The 21,401-nt window shown below is 43.0% G+C and overlaps 5 non-coding genes across 5 annotated transcripts; 4 read left to right on the top strand and 1 right to left on the bottom strand.

Moving 5' to 3' along the window:
* The first annotated feature begins 3,912 nt into the window (after positions 1 to 3,912).
* On the top strand, positions 3,913 to 3,985 carry trnar-ccu (transfer RNA arginine (anticodon CCU)). Its single transcript has one exon. It is a non-coding gene; the product is annotated as a tRNA-Arg (tRNA).
* A 1,709-nt stretch (positions 3,986 to 5,694) lies between these two features.
* trnav-cac (transfer RNA valine (anticodon CAC)) lies at positions 5,695 to 5,767 on the top strand. The gene has a single exon. It is a non-coding gene; the product is annotated as a tRNA-Val (tRNA).
* Positions 5,768 to 9,845: 4,078 nt separating this feature from the next.
* Positions 9,846 to 9,933, top strand: trnay-gua (transfer RNA tyrosine (anticodon GUA)). The gene is given in 2 exon segments: positions 9,846 to 9,882; positions 9,898 to 9,933. It is a non-coding gene; the product is annotated as a tRNA-Tyr (tRNA).
* Positions 9,934 to 18,048: 8,115 nt separating this feature from the next.
* On the top strand, positions 18,049 to 18,121 carry trnav-gac (transfer RNA valine (anticodon GAC)). Its single transcript has one exon. It is a non-coding gene; the product is annotated as a tRNA-Val (tRNA).
* A 1,123-nt stretch (positions 18,122 to 19,244) lies between these two features.
* trnas-gcu (transfer RNA serine (anticodon GCU)) lies at positions 19,245 to 19,326 on the bottom strand. Its single transcript has one exon. It is a non-coding gene; the product is annotated as a tRNA-Ser (tRNA).
* Between the last annotated feature and the right edge of the window lie 2,075 nt (positions 19,327 to 21,401).

Raw genomic sequence — 21,401 nt, 5'->3', positions numbered from 1 at the left:
TAAACCCCAATATATATCCGCCCCAGGGTGCGGTGCCTGTGTGGTCCTGTTTTCCGCTAGTAGCCACTGTCCATCACTCATCTGTCCGTTCACAAAGTAGTTATGCGAATCACCATTAGGAAAGGTCAATATCACTCCCTCCGGGGAGCACAGGTCTGATGCTCCCACTTTAATAAGTAAGTCTCTTCCCAGCAGGTTAGTAAGGGAGTGCTCAGAACAGACGAACTGATATGTTAGAGTCTGTGTTAACACGAAGTGGATCGGTGAGTGGTAGTTTTGTTGTTATCCCAGAGAAACCTACTAGCTCAACAGCTTGTGATGACATATCCGTAGCCTCCACCGTCGTGGTTAAGGTGGAGTAGGTGGCCCCTGTGTCCACCAAAAAGGGCAGCTGTTTGTTTTTGACCTGGATTGTGATCATTGGGTCTGCCCTCCCAATGTCAGGTCCTCTCTGTGGGCCTCGTCAGTACAGGTTCTCCTCCTTTTGGAAGAGGGGATATTGTCGGAGGGCGTTGATAGTACATGGGACACTCTCTGACCAGGTGTTCTGGTTGGCCACAGCCGGTGGTGGTGTGGTGAGGGAACCCAAGGAAGCACTGGGAACAGGTCAGGATTGTCACTGGCCTTTAGAGCAGGTTGTTGTACTGACTGCTTGGTCTTTTTGTCTTTCTGTTTCTCCTGATTAACCTCCTGCCTGGCTTTTCCCAGCTGTAGCTTTAAAAGTTACTTTTAAAGGTCCTCAACCGTTAAATTCTCTTGCTCCTCCTTATCCTGTGCGCTTTGCAGGTGATGGAGGAAGTGCCTCTCCCATACAGCTGAGTCACTCCCTGGTATATCAGGATTACCAGCCATGCTGTCCCTCACGGACCTGGGGGCCCCTCCCATCACAGCCTTCCGGAAGAGTTCCTCCTGCATCTTATCTGAGTGGGGATGGACTCTGGCGGAGTTAGTCCATTCCTCCTTACACCGAGAGGCTGGCCTCTCTCCGGCCTTAGGGGCAAATGTGAAGAGGTGTGCGGCCCCAGCCGGGGCCGGGAACTTTGCACATATTGCTTTCCCAATTGGAGTGGCAAGCTCAGTGAATGGGGTGTGATCTGGCAGCTGTGTGCATCTAGCACCTTCTTCAATTTGATTTACGTCCCAAACCGAGAGTATCTCTCCCATCAGCGCTCTCCAGTCGCCTAAGGCCACCTTTTGTCCCTGCGTGAGCTGCTCAAATTTATTTAACCACTTACCTCCTTACCTTTCCATCAGCGCTCTCCAGTCGCCTAAGGCCACCTTTTGTCCCTGCGTGAGCTGCTCAAATTTATTTAACCACTTACCTCCTCCCTCTGCAGTGTGTGGGAGTTTCTCCACTACTCTATTCATGTCTGTCTCTAGGGGCGAACCAACACTCCCAGAGGCACCCTTCCTCGGGACTTTGTCCTGTACGTCTACAGGAATGGACTCCAACCTTACGGTCCTTCTTAAGAATTTAGGTGGACCCTATCCCACCAGGGACTCTAACTCCTCCTCCCATAGGAGTCGATGGCAGCCACACCGGACACTATACTTCTTTTTTAAGGCTTCAGTCTCAGTTGAGGTGTGGGTTCAAATCACACCACTGCCAGTTATTTGTTCTCATAGTGAAGTCTGTGAAAAGTGAATATCAGTGAAAGACAATACAGTTAGACATAACTGTGAAACTGTTTCTTGTTCTGCTTAGTGTCACATGACAGAACTCGTCCTTGTTGATGTTACAGTTGCAGGACATACAGAGAAATCAAAATGCTGTTCATCAGAAACATCAGTTATATCTGAGAAGAAGAAGAAGAAGAAGAAGAAAAAAAGAAAAAAAATCAGGACACCAAAGAAACAGGAAGGAAGGAAAACCGACCCGGACGATTATCCTGTTTACAGTGACTGAACCTGAGAATAAACCTGCTGCTGAGCTGGTTTGAGATTGCAGATGTGTTACCAGGACAACAATTGCATCATCATAACATCATGTGTGTACATTGTAAAATAATCAACAGGATAAGCAGTAAGGAGAAACAGTAAAAAATATCATCCTAATTTTGGAAGAACCTGTCTAGGACAATAGCAGGGGAGGGATTGATTTAAAAAAAAAAAAAAACATAAATAAACATTGAGTCCAAGTCTGTTTTTCTTTAAAATGTCAATTGCTCAGGTAAACAAGGACCCAGAGCACTGGGCCCACTGCAAACAGTAACAAAGGAGGCTCATCCTTTTATCTCAGTGATCAACAGGTCATTGTCTAGCAATTAACTGACAGAAACAGCTTCATAATAAAGACAGGAGGACTGATCTTGAGGATTTGTGTATGATCCAATCATTGTGGTTTTAGATCAAATCTGGAAACATCTAAACTACAAAACAGAGCACACTTTACATACTATTTCCAGGTGTGTTTTCCTGATTTTACTCAATAAACCAGCTTAGAGAAGGCAGTGCATGGTTTAGTGGTTAGTGAGCCTGACCACGAACATGGTGATGCTGGTCCCACTCCTGGACTTGTCATCTTGAACAGCATATATTCCCTTGCTCTCCTTTCCACATTTCCTGTCTCTTTCTCTGTCCTATAAGACATAAAGGCACAAACTGCCCAAATAATAATAATTAAAAAAAAACTTCTTAGGAGTAGGTCTGGGCAGCATGGTGGCTGAGTGGTTAGTACTGTTGCATCTCAGCAAGAAGGTCGTGGGTTTGCATCCTGGCCTTTCTGTGTGGAGTTCTCCCTGTGCTTGTGTGGGTTTACTCTGGGTACTTCGGTCCAGAAACATGCATGTTAGGTTGATTGGTGACTCTAAAATTGCCTGTAGGAGTGTGAGTGTGTGAGGTTGTCTGTCTTTGTGTGTCTCTATGTGGCCCTGTGATGGACTGGTGACCTGTCCAGGGTGTACCCCTGCCTTCCACCCGAGAGAGAGCTGGGATAGGCTCCAGCAGATCCCTGTCACCCTGAGCCAGGAAAAGCGGGTATAGAAAATGGATGGATGGAGTAGGTCTGTGCCTTTACCCAGCCAGTTTCAGAGACTAAACTTTCACCATGTCTGTTCAAAGTGACTTTCTATTGTTTTATATATTGTTATCCATTAGGCCACCAGGATTTCAGTTTCTTGGTGACCAATTTTCTTGGTATCCAGATAGTTCCATTACAAAGCAACACCATCAGTACGAGTTCTAATAGGCTGGCAATCTGTATAGTCTATACCCTGCCTGGGATTTACTAACTTTGGTCTATACACCCTGAACTGGACTCGTTAGGTAAACAATAGAAGTGAGCCCAGGTGAAGTTCATTAGGGTCTAATGGTTGAGTCTTCGAAACCCTTTGATCCATAAACTGGGTATGTGTGTGTGTCCTCCCTGGAGGATATGTGAAGTGTTACTTAATTTCCTGGGAATACATGAAAGGGCAGCCTGGTATATTGAATATAAGTTATGTCTGAGCCCTCCACCCCTGTTCAGGGAGGGTTTTTCTACCTGAAGATGTATGGCTTCTCTGATTCCTCTCTCAAACCATCTGTCTTCTCTGTCCAAAATATGCACATGACTGTCTTCAATGAGTGTCCTGTGTCCTTTACATGGATTTACACTTTATTTACACTCTGAATTCTGACTTTTTTTAGCAGTGTTGGGTGAAATCCATTTGAAATCAGCTTTCTGATTTTATTTTATATTTTTAATCCCAGTAACTAAGCTGATAATAAAAAAAGAAAATACATCCATCATCTATAGTGTTTATTCTTATCAAGGGTAGCAGAGTTCTGAATCCAGTCCCAGCTGACACTGAGCGAGCGGTGGGGTACACCCTGGATGGATTTCCAGTCTATTAGAGCTCCATCTCATTTCATGTGTTGCGTTTTAATGGAATTTTATGGATACCAAGACTGTTGGTTCACTGAGCTTCTGAAGCCCCAGTGGCCTAATGGATAAGGCACTGGCCTCCTAAGCCAGGGACTGTGGGTTCGAGTCCCACCTGGGGTGGTTTGTTTCTGACTGGGGCATACAAGCTGCGTTGTTTGAGGGTTCTCAGACTCATACAGCCTCTGGGGGCCCATACCTCCTCAAATGTGCAGTAGAGCCTGACTGCTTCCACAAATTCAGGGTACACTGACGAGTAGTGGGCAAAAACCTCCTACCAGTGGACATAGAGAAGTTGAAATTGTCATCCCACATATTGCTGTACTGTATGCATTATACTTTATACATTACAATCATCACTGTATAAAAAGGGTAGATGTGTTATTTTCGTCTAAGTTTGTAATAATCAGTATTTGAAATGCTCATAGGGGGCAGCAAAAGAGAAATGAGCTCACAACACAGGTTGAGAAGGAAAAGTTTTATATTTGATCTGTAACTGGTAATGTGTTAAAATCAGCACCTTAAAGCGGACTAACTAACATAAGCAATGCAGCCTATTTAATAGGTAAGTTCTCTCACAGAACAGAGGGACATTCATCTGCTGTTATGTCTATGAAGTATTTCAACTCAATGAGACTTCCAGAAATTAGCTGTTGTTGTACTTTGTCACTCTTCAATCAATGGCACTGACACTACATCATTTTATAGCTTTTTTATTTTGGAACAAATTTTTAGAGATGGACTTTTGCTGGAGAATTTAGTTCACTGAACAGGAACTGACGAATATGAATCCTTTATGAAACAGGAGAATGGAGAGAGGAGACCGGTTCTTGCATGTTCCAGTGTCTCTGAAAAAATTCAGACAATGTGGAATAAGGGGAGATATTTTTTAAGAGTAACTACAGGTGGTGCTGTGGTTTAGTTTGTTAAAGCACCCAGCAGTGCCTCAATAATAACTCTATTCTTAATCTCAGGATTAGGGTTAGGTTTGAGCCCCACGTTGGGTGGTGGTGATTCTACAGGAGAGCTCCATATGTTGAGAAGAGGTGATGTGACTTCAGGGGCGTAATAGGAGAAAGTACAGCCTGATCTGGTCCATTTCATAATGTAGAAGAGCTTGACCACAATTGTTAGTCAGAAAAGAGTTGAACCTCTGCTTCTACCTGGACTTGAACCAGGGACCTTTTCACGTGTGAGACCAATGTGCCTTGTTTATGATTTTAAAGATGACACTTTGAATACAAAAAACCACAATAAATACACATGCTGAAATATAAACAACAGCACTGGTGATTGCTAGCCTGGCCAGTCCGATCTAATCCTTAGTTAGCAAAAGAATGTGGTTCTGGAACCCCTGCCATAGGAAGTCTTTTCCTCCAGCTTCAAAAGAGCCGGGCCAATCACAGCTGCTTATCCGCAATGGGGTGGGCTCTACAATCCATCATCCAACCAGATTTAAACAAATCTTGCCCATATGCACTGACTTGTTCGTAACTTTGCTCAATGACATTCCTAACTCAGCAAAGATTTCTACAACTGGCTATTGCTGTTTACTCCATTTAAAAATATGCACAGAACTGGTGATAACACTGTGTATTCTCATGTTTTTACAACAAAAACAATAACAGTCATTCACTAGCATCTCTAGGCTACTGCACACGTCATATTGTTTGTTTCTGATTGGTTTATTCTGCAACCATTGTCCCACCTCTTGGAAACTGATCTCTACTGAAGAGATTCCAGACTAATCCAGACTAATACCAGGTTCTGTAGGCATTTTCTCTATTGCGCCTTAGCTTGAAAAAGGCAGTGCTAATAAGCCTCTTGTGTCAGTTTCTGTAGTGTAGTGATCATCACGTTCGCCTCACACGTGAAAGGGCCCTGTTTCAAAACCAGGCAGAAACATAGTTTATGCACTGACTGTTGCATGTCAGTCTGAGAAAACTCTGAGCCTGAGCCTACCAAAGGTAGCTGTCAACCAACCTCTTTGCAGCTTCATTTGATGTGATGAATTACTAAAGCCTAAGCTGGAACCCTGCATCAATACAATCTGCACTTACTGTCCTCACGAACGTGGTTGGTGGCTACTGTCTGAAAAACTGCACAGTGTGAGCTGTGCTTCCATCTATGCCTTGCTCAGCCTCCTCAGAGAAGCTCATGTCGGTGGACCTGAAAGGAGTGGGAGTGCATGACACTGGCCAGAGACTTTGTGGAGTGGCCTCAGCCTAACCACCTGCTCCTGAACATGGATGAAGGAGCTCATCATAGACTTCAGGAGGAGGACACCTGTGGAGCCCATCACCATCCAGAGCCAGAGGGGGATGTAGTAGACCACTACAAGCAGAGTAAACTGGTCAGCCTGCAGTGAGGAATGACAGGGAAGAGAGTACCCAGCTTCTGGAATGGCTGGTAATAACCATCGATAGTGATAACCCATGGATTCTCACACATAGTAGTTTTTACAGTCTCTGAAGAGCACAGAGAGCATCTGATGATAGTTATGTGTAGAGGACGAAGCCAAATCCACCTTCAGTGAGTGTGTTACTCCTCTGACCTCGTTTTCTCTGTGCTTCTCAACAAATTATTAATCACATGTTTCCTGTTTGAAATACATCAGTGGCCAGCATCAACACGTCCATGTTATATATAAAACAAAGTTAAACTATAGAAACTCACCACAGTAAATGAAAGTATCCACTGTACCTCGTTGTCTTGTGCTGATGGTAGTGAGAACAGACTCCTGTTGTTACAGTCAACACCAGAGCAGCTTTTGTGCTCAGCTTGTCTCCTGCTGTGTCTATCCTCTCTGTGCCAGAGCCAGTGTCCAATAATGGAGGACAGCAGAGTTTTGCTGAACTTTTCCATGGGCTGTTTTTGGGCAGAGCCAGAGGAGGGGCTTGCCTCTTGTATACAAGAAAAGGAAGTGGAAAACCTATTGTTTCACGACTTCTCTTCAACAAAACAGAGAAAAGGAAAAACAAAGGAGGCACCTCTACCTGCTTTGTGTATCTCTACATACACCAGACAGCCATATACAGTAAGTGTACCAAAATGACCAGAAAGTCAAATTTGCATAATAGGGGACTTTTCAACTATGCATCCACCATCAGTGGTGATTTCAGCTTCAACCTACCAAAGTCAGCTGTTGTTTAGCCCTCTGATGCATGAATTATGACAGTCTGAGTCAAGACTTTTTTTCCTAAGTGTTTTTATTCTTCTTAGGTCATGAAAACAATAAATTTAAAAGTTTTTTCAAAAATCAGATTTTTTCAGAAAGTTACAGATATGATATGAACTTAATGTAAAAATAAATTAAATTGTGTTTTTATGGTAAATCCATGAACAATTATTTCTTTTTATGATTCAAAGAAACATTTCAATATATATGTCCATGAATTTTAACATTGTATTGTCTATTGTTTAGGCCTGAATAAGAAAACAAATGACACTCACAGTGTCTCCATAGTTCTTTAAGGATGCAGGATTGGTAATATCATGCCATTATAATAGCATTTTCCGCAACAAGAACTGACATATTAGTCCTTGTATCTCTGAACGCTTATTTTTAAAATAAACACTCTAGAGGCTGATATGCAGCTCCACCTTAGAAACCACTGCATTTAGAAGAAAATTACTTTTAAATAGCTGTCCACTGTAGTGACCACTATGCGTCAGAGGGTTAAAAACCAAATCTGTTGAATAAAATGGGCTTTAAATGTTTAGGCAGATAGAAGAGCTGAAGGAAAGCCACCAAGAACAGCTAGGGAACATCTTTGAGATGCTATCAAAGACCATGCCTGCCAGAGTGCTATGGACACTCTGGAAAACCAGTATGTGCCTCTGGATGAGTTCAGATCACTAAGCAGGACAAAGTAGAGGTATGTCATTTTACTGGCTAACAGGTCAGCCCTTAGACAGACAGATGTGGCTGAAAGTGTTGAAATCCATCCATCCATCCATCCATTATCTATACCTGCTTATTTCTTACCAGAGTCACAGGGATCTGCTGGAACCTATCCCAGCTCTCTTTGGGTGAAAGACCCTGGACAGGTCACCAGTCCATCACAGGGCCACACAAAGAAACACAACCTCACACACTCACACTCACTCCTATGGGCAGTTTAGTTGAGTTATAAATCAACCTGACATACATGTTTTTGGACTGTGGGAGGAAACTGGAGAACCTGGAGAAAACCCACGCAAGCACAGGGAGAACATACAAACTCCACACAGAAAGACCCAGTTGCAAAAGGCACCTAACAGGTTGCGAACCCAGACCCTTCTTGTTGTGAGTGCTGACAGTGCTAACCACTTGTTGGACCCCTTCCATGTAAAAATCTTAATAATCATCTTTAAAATATGTTAAAACTGGCACAAGTCATTCAAATTCATTTTTCATTTTTGCCCATTTTCATTGTTGCAAAAGAAGCCTGCCATACCCAAGACGTGGTCTATCTTTTCTCATAGAGATGAACATTAGCAGCTCTGACCCACATTACTGTGGTTGAAGAAAAGCTAATTATCATGACTGCGATAACCTTAAAACACACCAGCAGAGACTGGATATAAATCAGACCTGGACTCAGGTGTTTCTGATTACCTGTTAAGGTGTGAGTCACTGTAACCACTGGAGAAAGAAGTACTAAGATCCTTTACTTAAGTAGAACGAAGATGTGAACAATAAGCTTTCCCTTGGCTATGAGCATGTTCTGAGCTGCCAGGATGGAAGGAGAGGGGCAATAAGCCCAAGGTTGCCTAAGAACCAAGCACCATCCTTAGACTGCTCAAATGCACAGTCTGTTATCTGTCCTACAAAGAACAGAGCAGGAGGTTTTAAAGATTAATGTTCTATGTGTGGAAATTCCACTTAGTCAACATTTCAAATTGGAAACAATTCTGTAGTTATTTATGATACAGACACTCATCTATCTAGTTTATTTAATGACACTGAAACACCTTCTCTGAAGCATACAGCCCCTCACTGTAGCTGGTAGTCTTAAGTGCCCAGGGCACAGTGAGCATTTCCATCTCCATTTCATAAGAGATGGACAAGAGGTGGGTCACCAATATCCGTACTTTGTTCAAATATCCTTAATGAGATGGTCAGGAACATGTAGGAAAAATGTCTAAATAAAACAATCCCCTGTGGACTTTTTACATGGACAACATTACAGGGAATGGAAGATTTTGCTGTGGACAAATCTGGATGTTGTCTTATCTGACTGCAACTAAACCAGTAAAGAAAAATTAATAAAAAGTAAAGTCAAAACATTTGTAATATCTGACTTGTACAGTTTTAACCACTTGCCAGAGCAGAATCTCTCCTTTAGATGACCCATGAGCAGTCAACTATAACTCCAGTTAACACATGCAGTATTAGTTGGCTACTGGTGTCACACCTGTTGGGGGTTTAGCTCAAGTGGTAGAGCACTTGCTTAGCAGATTATGGTAGTGGGATCAATGCCCATGTTCTCCACAAGTCTTTAAAGCCCAATATTAAGACTTCTGTCTTATCAGATATCTGGTTTAATATTTGTACATGTATGAACTCAGTCCAGACAAAGACAGCAGAATGTGTTATAGACAGAGTGAGTGTGAACTGCAAAAGTGCTGTCATCCTTTCACTCCTGCTTTCCTGACTGACATGTTTTCCATAAGCAGAAGTACAGGAGCCAAGGAGCAGAACAGATGAGGTGGATGGAAAATACCTCAGAAGAGTAGTAAAAACTTTGGACACAGTGATGGTGGTGTAGTGGTGAGCATAGCTGCCTTCCACACAGGGGCCAGTTGTATACAGGAGTCATAGCCAATGAAATTGCAGCATTGTTGATGCTGTCCAAGGTGCTCAGTTGGTAGAGTGGAGGACTGTAGGTTGAAGTGACAGTTATCCTGCAGTTAAGAAAAGAGCTTTGGTATCAAATGTGTAGTTAAGTGTCAGTTTATGCATCTGTGGAAAAGTTCAACACCAAACCACTGTGTGCTTCCTTCAATAGCTGAGTTGGCAGAGCGGAGGACTGTAGGTTGAAGTTGCAGTTATCCTTAGGTTGCTGGTTCAACTCCGGTTTGAAGGAATATTGTTTAGGTTTTGTGTTCTGTGTATCTGCTGTGTTAGAATAAGGGCATTGTAAATTGCTAACTGTGTTATGAGAATTGTCATTTTGCAGACAGATTTATGTAAAGGGTGTAACCAGGCATGTCATAGTTGAGGAAACCCAGGTTTTCTGTGCAAATCACCAAGACATGTAAATGTATGGATGTGAACTTTGTATGAACTCTGAAGTTAACCTATGTTAAAACTCTCCCCTATTGTGTAAAGTGAGATGATGCCTGGAAGTCATGTAACCACATCACATATAAATTAAAGTGTTCTGGGCGAGCTCGGGGCTGCGCAGCCGGGGACATCACCGAGTGTGTGTCTCCTAAAAGTCACGAGCTCAACCTAGAACAAAGAAAAGAAAGTCTCTGTGTAGATGTTTGATTAGAACCAACATTTATTGGTGTTTCCGCCCGGTTTCCAATACAGCACCAACGGTGAAGAGGAAGACGAGGACGCTGGAAAACTGTGCACAGTCGGTCCCATAGGGGATCGAGGAAAATCCACCCTCGTGAATTCGACGGGAGGTCGGTGTCTACTCGCCTGAAAAGATCCTCTTCACTTCTGCTGCTTGACGGAAGCCGGACAAGAGACCTATCTGCAGAAATAGGTGAGCTGCGTTGACTTCTAAGTCTGGGACATAGCAGTGTCAGGGACACTAGAGAGCAGCTGTAAGTTCGTCAGGGACGAAACCTATGTCAGGGACATAGCAGTGTCAGGGACACTAGAAAGCAGCTGCAGAGTTCGTCAGGGACGAAACCTATGTCAGGGACATAGCAGTGTCAGGGACACTAGAAAGCAGCTGTAAGTTCGTCAGGGACGAAACCTATGTCAGGGACATAGTAGTGTCAGGGACACTTGATAAGTAAAAGCGCTATTCGTCAGGGACGAAAAGAAAGTATCAGGGATACTGAAACACGTGTGAGTGAATGAGAGCGTGTGAGTGAATGAGAACGTGTGATTGATGGTAGTTGACAGACTATTGTCGGCTGAATAGAGCAGTGTCACTACCTATTAAACTGTGTTATTTGTTGGGCACAAGTAAAAATTGAGAAGTTGAGTGTGTTGGACGGCTGTATCCGCAGGTAATTAGTGCCTGTAGAAGCCTGATACAGTGGACGATCCCCGCGCTGTTGTGACTGATCGTTTGCTTGTGCCAAAGTTGCAACTATGGGAAAGGGGAACAGTAAACCCCAATTAATGGGGGATCCTAAATTTATGAACACTTATTCTCCTGGATCAGCGAGATATTTAGGAGAATGGAAGAAAAAGTATGAGTTTCCTGGAAAATTGGAAACCTGCGCATGCGATAAATTGGTAACTCAGTTAAAAGCAGAAATGGCCATAGTAGAACCTAGGAAAATTGATAAATTTAAACTGCAGCTCATTGAGGCAGTAAAATGGCAAGAGCAAGCTGAGAAGAGAAGGCAGAAGAGAAGAGATAAAAAGTCCCTCATAGCAGCCCTCCAAGAGGACCCAGCTGATTTTGTAGGGCGTCCACAAGCATTAATTCAACAAGAAGAAGCAGCTGCTGCGGCTGCCGCACCTGTGATGGGGGCAGCGAGGACAGCTGCGATCCCGCCTCCTACGGCTGGACCTGCCCTAATCAGTCCTAGCCACACTAGATCAGGAAATCTGTATGGTCTGTATGGTCCTTTAAATGATGAGGTCCAGGGACTGGCAGAGGCTATGTCAAAATTAAGGCCGTTTAGGGACTTCCAGGGCGATGGGTTAAGGATGGGGCCCCGTCCTGATCCGCCGCCCTGGCCACCATTGACCGACCCAGCCAGCATCTTTCCAGCCATAGAGGTGCCTAACCCTCATTTTGGAGTAGGGAATGATAACAGGCCCCTTCTCCTGGTAAGGAGACCGTGGTCTTGTAAGGAGCTGGAGGATGCAGTAAAAGGGCTAGGGGACCCCTTCGCTAATGTTCGTCAATGGATTGTAAATCTGCAACAACTTAGACAAACTTACAATTTGGACGGGCAGGAGATTGACTCAGTGTGCAGGAAAGCTTTAGGACACAGATATGGAGGAGTGAGGGGAGGATATACAGGGCAGACTACAGGGGGGGAGGTTTTGGCCCCCGGAGACCCAGTCTTAGACAACCAAGTTGCATTACTGACAGACAGAGTAAAAAATGCATTTGTTAAACCTCCTGATTACCAAGCTATTGCCCAATGTAAACAAAAAGAAGGTGAGGATGTGCAGGACTATAGAGGACGGCTAGAGGAAGTGTTTAAAGCAAACAGTGGTTTGGATCCCTCTGACACTGTCGCTTCCCCCTATCAGCAACAACTGAAACAGGCCTTGCTGAGTGGGTTTCTTCCGTCCATCACTCACCACATCCGAAAGCTAAATATTAATACACCCACAGATGGAGTGACTCAAATAATGAATTATGCAGCATGCCCAAGACTTACAGAAACATAAATCAGAACAACAATCAAAAGCTGCAGTGTTTGCACTACTGGATGTCATGGGTGACAGGGGGAGAGGAGGTCCTTCACAGTACAACAGGAGAGGATTCAGAGGAAGAGGCAGAGGTAGAGGGAGCTCAGGAAGAGGCTTTGGAAATAGGAAATGGAAGGATGATGTATGCTATAATTGCGGTAGACCAGGACACTTTGCCCGTGATTGTGATGAGCAGAACCAGAGCTCAGGGAGAGATGAAGGCAGACGATCAGAAGAGTATAGGAGACCAGGACCCTTTAACCCCCAAGCATGACTAGGCCCTACTGTAGATGAAATGCTGGACCTTGAAGAAATTGTAGACACTTATTATAGTGCAGAAGGGAATAAGGTAATGCCCATTAGAATGCTAAAAATTAATGGAGTGAAAATAAAGTTTTTGTGTGACACAGGAGCAGACAGAACAGTCTTGAGGGATAAAGTTCCTGGCGTGACAAGAGGTGATAAAAATATTTTTGTAAAATCAGCAAATGGACAGGTCACCCCTTGCAGTTTCTCCCAAAGTTTTGTGATTGAGGATGAGGCATCTGGCTTTCAGGAAAAGGTAATGGCAGTTTTGTGTCCTAACTGTCCTGTGAATTTATTGGGCAGAGATCTGTTGAGTAAGTTAAAAATATCCCTAGTGCCTACTACTAACGGGATGGCAGCCATAGGCCCGGGGGAGGAGATCCCCTCTTATGTAGTGCTGAAACAAGGGGCACCACATTACTGGTGGTCCGTAGATCTGCCCATGCCTGACCCTGGACGCACAGGAGAGCAGCTCCTGCGCCTGCTGCCTGATCCTCAACCACCACACTCAGAAAGCCTCTCCCCAGAGCAGATGCATGTCACCCTCCATTATAAACACACCCCAGGTCCAGATTTTGACTATGTACAGAAGTTTGAGAAGTTAGGGCCACAGAGAATAACATTTAAGACCCTTTATACTGATAGGAAAGGAAAGGCAGTCTGCTCTGTTAGTCTTCCTCCAGAAGCTAAGCGTCTCTTGATGGGATGGTCACCTAATCCTCACTTGTCAGTGTCTAAGACGAATGACATGCACTGGGAGGAGTTAAAGCAGTTTTTGAATAAAGCTGAGAGTATTTGTGATTGGCATGAAGAAGAAGGAGGCTGGTTTAGTAATAGTATGGGAAGCTGTTTTTACAAAAACTTAAATTGGGTTGTGACGGCCACTCCCCGTGCTCACATGGGGGAGGATGACCGAGAATGAGTGTTACTTCTGGAGGAGTTAGATCCGTGTTTGGCTGAGGTGCCTGACAGTTTCTGGTCTCGAAGCAAAACTGATGTAGGCCTAATGACCACAGCTCCAGAAGTTATTATTAAGGCCAAATCCGATTATAGACCTAGGATAAAGCAGTATCCCCTTAAACCAGACCCCCTTCAGGGAATCAGGCCGGTGGTACAAGAGATGCTTGATGCTGGGATCCTGGTGAGGGCACCAGAGGCTCAGTGTAACACCCCTATATTTCCAGTGAAAAAAGCTGATGGGAGGAGTTGGTGGATGATCCAAGACTTAAGGGAAGTAAATAAAGCATTTGAAAGTAGGGCCCCGTGTGTCCCAGATCCTCACACTTTGTTGAACCATATAAAACCTGAGATGAAGTGGTTCACGGTTGTGGATCTCAGTAATGCTTTTTTCTCTATCCCAGTACATCCGGACTCACAGGGATGGTTTGGGTTCACCTTTGAGGGAAAGAAACTCACCTACACCAGGTTGCCACAGGGTTATGTTGATAGCCCCACTATATTTGCATCAGAATTGGAAAATTGCTTATCTACATTCCATGTGCCCTCACATAGCCAAATTTTGACCTATGTAGATGATATTTTAATTACATCAGACACTCAGCAACACAACAAGGACACGGCGATAGCACTGTTCAAACATTTAGAAAGAACAGGTAACAAAGCATCTCCAAAAAAGCTACAGTGGGCTACTTCTGAAGTTGTATTCCTGGGTCATAAATTAACACCAGAAGGCAGAGCCCTGACTGAATCCAGGAAAGCAGCTATTCAACAAGCTTGTAAGCCTATCACTAAGCAACAGATGATGCAATTCTTAGGGCTGTGTAACTACTGTCGACAGTGGATTCCAGATTATGCTCAAGTAACACAACCGCTGTTAGACTTGATTTATGAAACACCGATGGCCATGAAGCAGGAAATAAAGTGGACTCCAGAAGGTGAGAAGGCTTTCTGTGAGTTAAAAGAGCAGTTAGTGACCACACCTGTCTTGAGTCTTCCAGATTATAGTAAACCCTTTGTTCAAACTGTAGATTGTAAAGGGAAGTTCATGACTTCGGTGCTAACTCAGTTGTCAGGAGGAAAGCAGAAGCCAGTAGCCTATTATTCTAAGAGGCTGGATCCTGTGGCTTGTGCTTTGCCTGCCTGTGTTAGAGCTTTGTGTGCCGCTGCAATGGCAGTGCAAGCCTCGGCAGAAGTAATACTTTTCCATCCACTTACACTGCTAGTCCCACACTCAGTTGACTTACTTCTGACAGAAACTAAAATGTCATTTTTGTCACCAGCCAGACATCTGTCAGTTATGGCGCTCCTAATGTCCCAGCCACATTTGACTATAAAAAGATGCTCTACACTCAATCCATCTACACTATTGCCCACAGCTGAGGATGGCACACCACACTGTTGTATTACAAACACTGAGGAGACGTGTAAACCCCGTAGTGATTTGAAGGATGTAGCCTTAGCTGAAGGGGACGTGTGGTTTGTAGATGGTTCTTGTTTTAAAAATGACAAAGGAGAAAATATGTGTGGGTTCGCAGTAGTGTCACTACAGGATGTCTGTGCAGCAGGGCAACTTCCTTCACATTTCTCAGCACAGGCTGCAGAAATAATAGCCTTAACGCAAGCATGTAGGCTAGCAGAGGGGAAGAGTGTCACAATTTATACAGACAGCCAGTATGCTTTTTCAACTCTTCATTTTTTTGCTGCACAATGGGCTCGCAGAGGAATGAAGACAGCTGGAGGACAGTCAGTTAGACATGCTCCACTCTTGCAGGAGTTATTACAAGCTGTCATGTTACCAAAACAACTTGCGGTCTGTAAATGTGCCGCACATACGAGGAAATTCGATCCAATATCCAAAGGAAACAATAGAGCGGATGCTATAGTAAAAGCAGCGGCGCAGGGACAGTTTGGAAAATGTAACCTTTACCTCATGGAAGAAGTGAAACAGCCTATAGATCATGAAGTACTTTCAGACATGCAGAAAAGAGCTCCACCGGCTGAACAGCAACTTTGGCTCAAAGGAGGAGCCATAATTGAGCAAGATCTTTTTAAGATTAAAGACAAACTTTGCTTGCCTAGAAGTCTCTATCATACGGCAGCTATTTTGACACATGGGCCTTGCCATGTGTCAACAGGAGGGATGGTATATGCAGTGGAAAAGTATTTTCATGCACCAGGTTTTAATAACTACTCAAAAAATTTTTGTAAATCCTGTTTGACTTGCTGTAAGCACAACCCACAGGGAAATCTCAGACCAAAGAGAGGGAGATTCCCCAATCCGGACTATCCATTCCAAGTTATTCACATGGATTTCATAGAGTTGTCACAATGTCAGACATACAAGTATTGTCTTGTTTTGATAGATGCATACTCTAAGTGGGTTGAGATTGTGCCCAGCAAAAGTGCTGATGCACTAACAGTGGCCAAAGCGCTGTGTAAAAGTATAATCCCAGATCATGGAATCCCACAGCGAGTCTACAGTGATAATGGTCCACATTTTGTAAATGAAGTAGTTACGCAGATGTCTAAACATCTGGGGTTTGAATTGAAAAACCACTGTTCATACCATCCCCAAAGTGCAGGCCTGGTAGAAAGAACTAATGGCACTATAAAGATGAGACTGAGGAAAACTATGGAGCAAACGGGAAAGACATGGGTGGAATGTCTCCCCCTGGTGAAAATGTATATGAGGGTCACGCCAACAGACAGAGGCCTGACCCCGTTTGAAATCCTTTATGGAAAATCTTTTACACTTCCCATTTGTGAAAATGTGTGTGAAAAACCTCAAGGAGAAACTACTCTAGCTGAATGGATGAGCAAGATGTTGCAAACTAGAGAAATCATGAGTGCAAATAATCTGCCAAGAGATGTTTTGTCTCCACAGGTGCAGAGAGTCAAACCTGGTGACCAAGTCCTGATAAAGGTCATCAAGAGGAAGACCTGGTCCACTCCCAAGTGGGAGGGGGCCTATACAGTGATCCTGACCACTCCCACTGCAGTAAAGATTCAGGAGAGACCTACGTGGATTCACCAGAGCCACTGCAAGATACTACAGCCACTAGGAGCCGAGTAAGGTGGAAGTCAGCCGGTATCAAAACCCTTGGCTGCTGAAGAGACCATCTGATTCTTACTCCCAGCTATGGCTCTCCATCGGCTGATTCTGTGTCTAGGGACACTAAGTATTGTCTGTTATGCAAGCACAGAGGTTGTGTAAATACTGATTATGTGTAACTGTTTGTGCTCTGACAGAGGACCAGAGGTGGTCGCCCAGGAGCCTGGGGGCCGGTTGGGAATTTTTCCTTTACAGAAGGTTTTCGCCCAACCCCTCACAGAGCCTTGCTTCTCCAAATCTTGTTTAGTCATAATGACGAGTTTCCAGAAAATCCTACAAGGAAGATGGAAAACTCTGATACTATGGTGAAAATGACAAACAGGAGGGAAATGTTAGAATAAGGGCATTGTAAATTGCTAACTGTGTTATGAATAATTGTCATTTTGCAGACAGATTTATGTAAAGGGTGTAACCAGGCATGTCATAGTTGAGGAAACCCAGGTTTTCTGTGCAAATCACCAAGACATGTAAATGTATGGATGTGAACTCTGTATGAACTTTGAAGTTAACCTATGTTTCAACTCTCCCCTATTGTGTAAAGTGAGACGGTGCCTGGAACCCATGTAACCACATCACATATAAATTAAAGTGTTCTGGGCGAGTTCGGGGCTGCAGCCGGAGATAAGCAACAAGTTTGTATCTCCTAACAGTCACGAGCTCAACCTAGAACAAAGAAAAGAAAGTCTCTGTGTAGATGTTTGATTAGAACCAACAGTAATGTTTTATTTATTATTGCTCTTTAACAGGTCCCACTGAGATTTGAACTCAGATCAGTATTTTAATGGTAGACTGCCTGGGAATACCAGGGTCTGTAGGCATTTTCTCTATTGCACCTTAGCCGGAAAAAGGCTAATGAGCCCTGCTGGAAAAGAAAATAGAAAAAAAAGGTGAAATATTTCTATGGCTGGAAAGTAAATAGTGAAGGATAAGGACTGAAGAGTATGGACTGCACATGTTATTGGCAGTGACATGGAGATGTTTGATCCAGATCCAGGGAGGAACATCTTGTAGTACTTTTCTTTTCCAACTTTCAAGGCTGGTGCAGGGGTCGTCTGTGTGTAAGGCAAACATGTTAACATCTACACTACAGGAACACAACTGTATGTTTTGAAGAAACCTCTCAGGTCTCCTTTATGATTTCCTAAAGATGACACACAGTTGGATCATCTGAATTTAGTTTCTCCAAAGGACGTGCCCTATGGGATTATTGTACAATGCTGCATTTCCCAGTGCCATGTTCTCAGCTTCAAGAGTGTGTCAGTTTCTGTAGTGTAGTGGTCATCATGTTTGTTTGACACACAAAAAGTCCCTGATTCAAAACTGGGCAGAAACAAATTTTATGCATCTTAGTCTCAAAAAACATGCAGCCTGACAAACTTACCAACTATAGCTGTGACCTCTTTGTAGCTCCATTTGATGTGCTGAGTTACTCCTGGAAGGAGTTGGTTTGCAGGACACTGATCAGAGACTTTGTGGAGTGGTCTCAGCCTATCCACCTGTTCCTGAACGTGGACACGTTGAAGGAGCTCATCATAGACTTCAGGAGGAGGACACCAGTGGAGCCCATCACCATCAATGGCCAGGAGGGAAATGTAGTGAACTACTACAAGTAGAGTCTACTGGTCAGCCTGCTGTGAGACACGACAGGTTAGTGAATACCCAGTTTCTGGAATGGCCAGTAATAACCATCGATAGTGATAACTCATGGATCCTCTCACATAGTTTCTGGTACACTCTCTGAAGAGCACAGAGAGCAGCTGTTGAGACCTATGTGTAGAGGACGAAGCCAAAGTCACCTTCAGTGAGTGTGTTACTCCTCTTCTCTGACCTCGTTTACTGAGGTAGCATTTTCGAAGCATGTGTTCTTTTTAGCCCATGATAAGAGTGGTCGCCCAAACTGAGCCTGGTTTTGCTGCAGGTTTTTTCTTCCGTTAAAGAGAGTTTTTCCTCTGCACTGTCACCAAGTGCTTGCTCAAAAGGTATTTGTGTCTGTTGTTTTTTTTTGTTTTGTTTTTTGTAAAGTGCCTTGAGATGATTGTATTGTGATTTGGCACTATACAAATAAAACTGAATTGAATTGAACTGAATTGAATTGAGTGATTGAAGTCAAATCAATATTAGTTCTGCAACTGAACACCACAGGTAAAGAAACAGTATTGTCTGCATTGAATAGACATTTTCCATCAATGGAAAATCTTTCTTTCAGCAGATTTCTTCACACTTGGACTAGATCTAGAGGCTATTAGAAAAGGTTATGTACCCTGACTCCTACAGAGAATTCAGGGTCACCAGTCAACCTAACATGCATGTCTTTGGACTGAAGTACCTGGAGTAAACCCACACAAGCATGGGGAGAACATGTATATTATATTCTTTTATTATATTCTTATATTTATAATGATTTGTACCAACACATTTATAATCAATAATCTTTGAACGCCCAATTAGAGTATTCCCGACGAGGACGGGATTCGAACCCACGTGTGCAGAGCACAATGGATTAGCAGTCCATCACCTTAACCACTCGGTCACCTCGTCACATGCCCCCAAATGTTTAAAGTAGTTGATCTGTGCAGAATTACCAGAAGAATTTCCAGGTTTACTGCAACAGTAACTCTAATGTCTAATTCCAGTCTAATGTTACTGCACTGATTCATAATCTGTCACCATGGAACCACCGTATGAAAATAATTCAGGTTAAACTGAGCTCTGCCCTGTAACTATGATCAATTGTATGACCTGCATAAGACATTAATCGTAATATTAACTGCTCGACATAGATTGTATAACACCAAGGTCATGGTTTCCAGCCCCCATACTGGTCATTGTTTTGAAACGTCTGTAATTTTAGAACTGAGCTGAAATGCATCTGACAAAAGTCTAAAGTGTGAAATGTAATTGTAGAATGCCATCGTCTCTGTGCTCTACCCCTATTTCCAGGAGCAACTGAGGGCACAGTGGATATGGAGGATCATAAATGACTTAAGATGTAAAGAAATATCTACATATACCAACAAAACTCTATTTAATCAATGAATACATGAATAAAAAACAGGATGGCCTCATACTTATATTAAAGAATAAATATACACTGACATAAATACAGAAACAATTAAAGGCAATTCATTTACAACTTTTCCCTGATGGGAAACCAGAGACACTCAAGTAGAGTAGAATTGTAATATGTGGTGAAAAGGGCTAGAGGTCAAATGTGTTTTTCATTTATTTTAATGTAATGTATATGTATATATAAAGGTGGGCACTGAGGGCCAAAGCCCTGATTGTTCTCCAACTATCCCTGCCTTACCCCTGCTGACTACCTGGATCAGGTGTGTTCTTCAAGGTACCAATTTGTTTTGTCTTCCACCATTTCCACTCTGAGAATGTATGTTCCAGCTTGTGATTGGCTGAACATACCTGATCTAAGTAATCAGCATGTGTAGGGCTAGTGGGGAAACAAGCAGAGCAGGGACTTTGGAACTTAAGGAACGTCATTAGTAGACCGAACTACAACACATCCAGCAGGAGTCAAACTCCAACCACAGAGGGATTTGAACTCTCAATATTCTGATCTAAAGTGCGATGCCTTGTGGTCAGAGACAGAAACCTATTAGTCATATATACAGTCCTAAATTATTCATACCCCTGGCAAATTCTGACTTAAAGTTACTTTTATTCACATGCCACTTTTTGTTGAAATGTAAATAAAAAATGAGTCATAATTTTTTCCACAATGATGCCTCTTGTATATCGTCTTATTTTCTTCTGGGAGATGCCTGTGTCATTTCTAATCAAGAAAAAGCTTGCTAGTTGAATAAAAGTAACTTAAAGTCAGAATTTGCCAGGTGTATGAATGATTTCGGGCTTGACTGTATTATGTCACTTTTTTGTACTAAACCATGAATGAATGAGCAGGTTCTGGACAAACAGAAAGGCAGATTAAAATCTGAACTCTCTTCTCAAATGCCTTCATTGCTGGGTTCTGAATTTTACTTCATCACTTTCACCTTATAAAATAAATCATAATCTTGGTTACAACATGCTTGCCCAACAGTGATGCTGGTGTAGTGGTGAGCATGACTCCTTTCTAGCCAGTTACCTTGGGTTTGATTCCTGGTCATGGCAAGTACATTAACACTACAAATAACAAGATTGAAATTATAGTAGTAGTTTCTATGAACAAGCACTTTACAGTCAGCAATACACTGAACCAGTGTTAATTTTGTTGACGAAATATTTTCGTCGACAAGTTTTCACTAAAGAAATTTAACTGATGATGATGAAAACTATAATTAAAATATATTGACATTTTCGTTAACTAATAAAAACGAGACAAAATGTGAGTGAGGGATGTTTTTAGAAAAGATCCAATCAGAATCAATCTTCTTAGATACACACGCACATTTGAAAAGTAACTGATCCACCTAGTGATGTGGTATGCATGAGTACACAACATCATCTTGCATAGCCTACACTGGGTTTCTGTATGACTTAAACTATAATGAAATGGCAACAGCTGGGAGAAAACGGAGAGAAGACATATGGGTCAGTTTCATGTTTGATTCAATGGCATTACTGCCAAATTCAGTTTTTCTTTTAAATATTTTGGAGAG

This window comes from Mastacembelus armatus, unplaced genomic scaffold, assembly GCF_900324485.2.
Source record: "Mastacembelus armatus unplaced genomic scaffold, fMasArm1.2, whole genome shotgun sequence".
Taxonomy (NCBI): domain Eukaryota; kingdom Metazoa; phylum Chordata; class Actinopteri; order Synbranchiformes; family Mastacembelidae; genus Mastacembelus; species Mastacembelus armatus.
Note: the sequence above shows the minus strand (reverse complement) of the source record. Positions and strands in the feature narration are given on the sequence as shown.